Source organism: Hyla sarda, chromosome 3 (genome assembly GCF_029499605.1).
Source record: "Hyla sarda isolate aHylSar1 chromosome 3, aHylSar1.hap1, whole genome shotgun sequence".
NCBI lineage: Eukaryota > Metazoa > Chordata > Amphibia > Anura > Hylidae > Hyla > Hyla sarda.
In genome coordinates this window covers 322,932,096-322,937,843 of record NC_079191.1, presented here as the reverse complement: position 1 = coordinate 322,937,843, position 5,748 = coordinate 322,932,096, and the positions used below count along the sequence as shown (strand labels likewise).

The 5,748-nt window shown below is 43.1% G+C and overlaps 1 long non-coding RNA gene across 1 annotated transcript; it reads left to right on the top strand.

Annotated features, from left to right (window-relative positions):
• The first annotated feature begins 557 nt into the window (after positions 1 to 557).
• Positions 558 to 1,648, top strand: LOC130362548 (uncharacterized). The gene is made up of 4 exons (XR_008891456.1): positions 558 to 611; positions 696 to 755; positions 917 to 1,108; positions 1,289 to 1,648. It is a non-coding gene; the product is annotated as an uncharacterized LOC130362548 (long non-coding RNA).
• Positions 1,649 to 5,748: the final 4,100 nt, after the last annotated feature.

Sequence of the window (5,748 nt, the reverse complement as noted above, 5' to 3'; positions counted from 1 at the left end):
CTCCTGGGAATCGTGGTGAGAAGGAAAGCAATACAGTTTCCAAGTGGATCATCCTGCACAAAATTAAAAAGGTGAGCACAAGGATGGCAAAGATTCAGCATGGATTGAGTCTGTATAGAGTGTTTTTTGTTGTACATGTGCTGTCCTATGTCTTGCAATATTTATTAGGATATGTTTTATTTGGGGTGTAGGGGGTGTGGGGGTGTTAGTGGGTAGGTGTATTGGTAATTTTAAATGTTAATTTATTTTTTTCACAGTCAAAATGTCTGAGCGTCAAATTGTTCCCACAGCATGGCGACGCACACGTTCTGTAAGTATATTTCAATGTGTGTATTGTCTTTCTTTTTCAATACCAGTGTAGAGCAATATTTGTGCAGTTTTCCATAGCTATTGTGCAGATTGCTTCATTCATTTTTTAAAAGGCCTCTGAAAAATGAAAGAAGCAATTGGTTGCTATGGGCAACTGGGCCTATTTTTGATTTACACAGGTTTTGATAAATCACCCCCAATGTACATACTATACATAACTACATACTATAACAATATTTTTATTTTATTTTCATTTGCAGACTCAAATAATTTAGGATTCTGATGAGGAGGGATATTTGCATGTAAGGATATACTTCTTTTTGTAACTGTCAACCCCGTAATTATGTTTTATTTAGCAGCTAATGTTTAGTTTTTCTCATACATAGTCCCCACACTCGGAGACAAATCAGAACTCCAGCACCACAGGAGTTTCCTAGCTACTAACCGTGAGTTCCACATTTTTCACTTTGTATTAGCATATGGTTATGTTTGACTTTTGCCTCTGTTAACAGCTGACAGCCACCAGCCACAAAATTTGACAAGTTGTACATTAATTCTTATGCTAGTACTCATCCAATTTAATTTAATTTATTTATTTTTTTAACAGGAACAGCAAACTTTTGAAATTCAGCCACAGCAGGCCCCACAACCTGAGGCAAGTCAGCCAGCTCCAGACCAGCCACAGCAGCAACAGCAAATGCAACATGTGGAACTGGAAGGACCCCAGCAACCAGCTCCAAGGATGTTAGACCATGGAAGGGGCCGTGGAAGAAGTAGTCGTGGCAGACGTGGTGGATCTGTGAGTATAACTTTGTTTTTTTTCTAGTATGGATTTCAATTGTTGATCCATATGTTCATGTCTCGAGGGCAATCAAAAATCAATTCTCTGTCACTCTATGACATTGGCCTGAATTTGTGAACCTATCTTGGGCCAACATGTCTATTAATAAATAATCATTGATTTTTTTTATGCACACAGGGCACTACCGGGGGCAGGACCGAACAATCTGTAGAAAAAATTGTAATAGACAGTGAGCTATTAATCCAGATAGTTCATGAACGTCCTTCCCTATGGGATCAGACAGATCCACAACAAGCCAACCACACAGCAACACGAAGACTATGGCAGGACATCTTACATCAAACATTACTATGTTTTAATAGTCTTTTCTGTGGGGACCATTGGATCACTGCTAACTTTCAGGAATCTCCAAGGCCAAAGGTGTCCAATCCTAGTTGCCACGTGATATTTTGTATGCCACTCCGATTACAAGAAGTATATATTTCTTTTAGATATATCACTTATCTATTGTTTAACATCCCAAATTTCCCAGTTACATAAGCCATTATCCACCAAAACTGTTCAAAAACACTATTAAATTGTGTCATTGAAACAGAATTGGTAGAGAGTTACTCAGTGTCCCCCTGGGAACTTTGTGTGGCCTGTTGGTTGAGTGTTGTTGAGTGATGTTTTATAATTTAACAGCGTGTTGTTCCAGGTTTTCCGTGAGCCAAGGGTTAATTTATGCCTTAATATGCATACCGGTGTGTGCATGTTAGTGCATAGATCTTATCTGAGATATCTACTAATGATTTTATTGTGGTCCCTCCAGAGAGAGAGCTGAAGAGAAATAGAGAGAGAGAGGCCTCTTTCACGGCCAGCTATTGAATATGTATGTTGCTCCGATCAGCCTCTTTGCTGATTGGTTAGCCCTGTTAGCCCTTCAGTAACTCCTACCATGTTGCTAAACCAATTGCCGGTGGTGTGTAGCGCATGCGTGCTTCTTTCTGTTTATTTGATGACGCTCCTGCCGCCCATCCAATCCCCTTGCATGAAGGCGTGGTTGCCTGTGTGAGCCTGTTCATTCATTGCGCTGACGCTCCGGCTGCCCGTCCAATCCCCAGGCATATGGCCTGGATGCGTGGGTGATTCTGTTCATCCAGCAGAGATTTAGTACCGGTGTGTGTGTGTGCGCGCATGTGCGTGTGTGCGTGTGTGCACGCGCGTGCGTGTATATATATGTGTGGGTGTCTGGTTTGCCGATGCATCATGCAATGTGTGTGTGTGGATTTTTTTTTTCCGCATCTGTAACTTGTGCCTTCTGGTTTGAGTTTTGCAGCTGCTGCATGACATCACAATTAGCCATGTGGGTTTGTGCAGCAATAGCAAGTGGGCATGTGCAAGGCGTTACCCAAAGGGTAAAAAAGAAAAAAAAAGCAGGGCGGATCCCAAAGAAAAAAACAAACAAACGTGCAAGACATGAGGCATGCTGGGATTCGTAGTTTCAAGGCAGGCTACAAAAAGGAAGTAGAAACAATGGCCAGAAAACAAATTGGGGTATAAAAAGCAAACAAAGAACAGAAGGACATTAGGCCAAACACCATAAAAAAGAGCCAGCCAACACAAACAGGGTAAGTCACAAGCAAAAAAAAGCCTTGACCACCAGAGTACCCCTTTAAGACCAAGTGCTGCCAAGCTACCAAACTTCAGAAACTTGCATCCCGCAGTTGAGAACTGTAGCTCCAGTCATAAGATTTTTGGAAAAAGCCAGGAGCCAATACACCTCAGGAAAGATAGACAAGAAACTAGTGACAAAGCTAACGGGCTAGAGCTGAGACTACAAGGCCAAGGTGCTCTATTACTCCTAAGTTTTGTGGGTTAACCTAGCTAAAACCAAATCCAGTCTGCAATATTGTTTACAAGACTACGCCTCCAAGTGTGCAATGATTTGGATGCCTACAGTAATATCTGTTAATATCTGGCATAGTCAGGGCCGCCATCAGGGGGTACAGCCAGTAACCATGTAAGCGCCTGGGCTCCCAGAGGAGCCCGGCCCCCAGCTGATGCAGCACAGAAGGGCCAGACTGATGTTGGGACACTCAAGCCTGTGAGGGGGCTCGCCGCTGCAGCCCCATTTTCCTTTAAAATATGCAGCCTGCGACCCTTTAATGTCAGTGAAGGGCCAGGGCTGTGGTCGCACTGACTCTCTGGGAGGAGAGCAGAGAGATGCTCCTTCTCCCCTTCCCCCATGCTCCTCTGCATGCTGGCTGCAGCAATTGGAACAGGAGCATTGCTGTTTAGGAGTCAGTGGGAGGTAAATGGGCAACTGTGCAATGTTTCCTGAGCAGGGTGCCGCCAGCTGTTGCAAACTACAACTCCCAGCATGCCTTTGGCTGTCCAGGCATTCTGGGAGTTGTAGTTTTGCAACAGCTGAAGGCACCCTGGTTGGAAAACACTGATCTATCTATCCATCCATCTCATATCTATCTTATATCTCAATGTTTCCCGACCAGGGTGCCTTAAGCTGTTGCACAACTACAACTCCCAGCATGCCTTTAGCTGTCCGGGCATGCTTGGAGTTGTAGTTTTGCGACAGGTGGAGGCACCCTGGTCGGGAAACATGGATCTATAGTCATGGCCGTAAATGTTGGCACCCCTGTAATTTTCAAGAAAATGAAGTATTTCTCACAGAAAAGGATTGCAGTAACACATGTTTTGCTATACACACATCTACTCCCTTTGTGTGTATTGGAACTAAACCAAAAAAGGGAGGAAAAAAAAACAAATTGGACATAATGTCACACCAAACTCCTAAAATGGCTGGACAAATTATAAGCTCCCTCTAAAATTGTGGAAAAATAAGATTGTTTCAAGCATGTAATTTTCCTTTAAACTCCCCTGGGGCAACTAACAGGTGTGGGCAATATAAAAATAACACCTGGAAGCTGATAAAAAGGAGAGAAGTTCACTTAGTATTTGCATTGTGTGTCTGTGTGTGCCACAGTAAGCATGGACAACAGAAAGAGGAAAAGAGAACTGTCTGAGGACTTGAGAACCAAAATTGTGGAAAAATATCAACAATATCAAGGTTACAAGTCGATCTCCAGAGATCTAGATTTGCCTTTGTCCACAGTGCGCAACATTATCAAGAAGTTTGCAACCCATGGCAATGTAGCTAATCTCCCTGGGTGTGGATGAAAGAGAAAAATTGATGAAAGATGTCAATGCAGGATAGTCCAGATGGTGGATAAGCAGCCCCAAACAAGTTCCAAAGATATTCAAGCTGTCCTGCAGGCTCAGGGAGCATCAGTGTAAGCGCAAACTATAAGGCCAACATTTAAATTAAATGAAACGCTATGGCAGGAGACCCAGGAGGACCCCACTGCTGACACAGAGACATAAAAAAAGCAAGACTACATTTTGCAAAAATGAACTTGAGCAAGCCAAAATCCTTCTGGGAAAACGTTTTGTGGACAGATGAGACCAAGATAGAGCTTTTTGGTAAAGCACATCATTCTACTGTTTACCGAAAATGGAATGAGGCCTACAAAGAAAAGAACACAGTAGCTACAGTGAAATATGGTGGAGGTTCAATGATGTTTTGGGGTTGTTTTGCTGCCTCTGGCACTGGGTGCCTTGAATGTGTGCAAGGCATCATGAAATCTGAGGAATACCAACGGATTTTGGGTCGCACTGTACAGCCCAGTGTCAGAAAGCTGGGTTTGCGTCCGAGATCTTGGGTCTTCCCGCAGGACAATGACCCCAAACATACGTCAAAAAGCACCCAGAAATAGATGTAAACAAAGCGCTGGAGAGTTCGGAAGTGGCCAGCAATGAGTCCAGTAAGCCCTTCCAATAAGAGAGACCTGGAGCAGTTTGCAAAGGAAGAGTGGTCCAACATTCCAGCTGGGAGGTGTAAGAAGCTTATTGATGGTTTTAGGAAGCAACTGATTTCAGTTATTTTTTCCAAAGGGTGTGCAACCAAATATTAAGTTAAGGGTGCCAATAATTTTGTCCAGCCCATTTTTGGAGTTTGGTATGACATTATGTCCAACTTGCTTTTTTTCCTCCTTTTTTTGGTTTAGTTCCAATACACATGTCTATAGCAAAACAGGTGTTACTGCAATCCTTTTCTGTGAGAAATACTTCATTTCTTTGAAAAATTTCAGGGGTGCCAACATTTACGGCCAGGACTGTATCATATGTGTATCTATCTCATATCTATCTATCTATCTATCTATCTATCTCATGTCTATCTATCTATCTCTCTATTGTGATACTGTGGCAAGGAAAGGGTGTATTTCCTAGGCTCACCCTGAAGAAACCTCCACCTGTGGCCTACTTAATGAGGCAGCAGAGAAGGGAGGTGTGTTTATAAGGGAGAGAAACAGTGTAGTCTTTGCTCTCCCTAGGAAACAGCAGGCTTGCTGTAGGGGAGAGACACGGGTCCTGCTGAGGAACACACAGCCCGAGCTTTGAGAAGCCCAAAAAATGGTGTGAACTGTGAGCAGAAGGTTTCAGGAGGCATATGTTTAACTGGCTGAGGGTAGCTCACCAGCTATTAGTCAGGGCATGCTGATCTGTGTAGTTAGTGACCAGACGGTCTAGGATTTTATTTTGTTCCTGCTTTATGTTTATTTTTTCTGCCTATTGAGGGA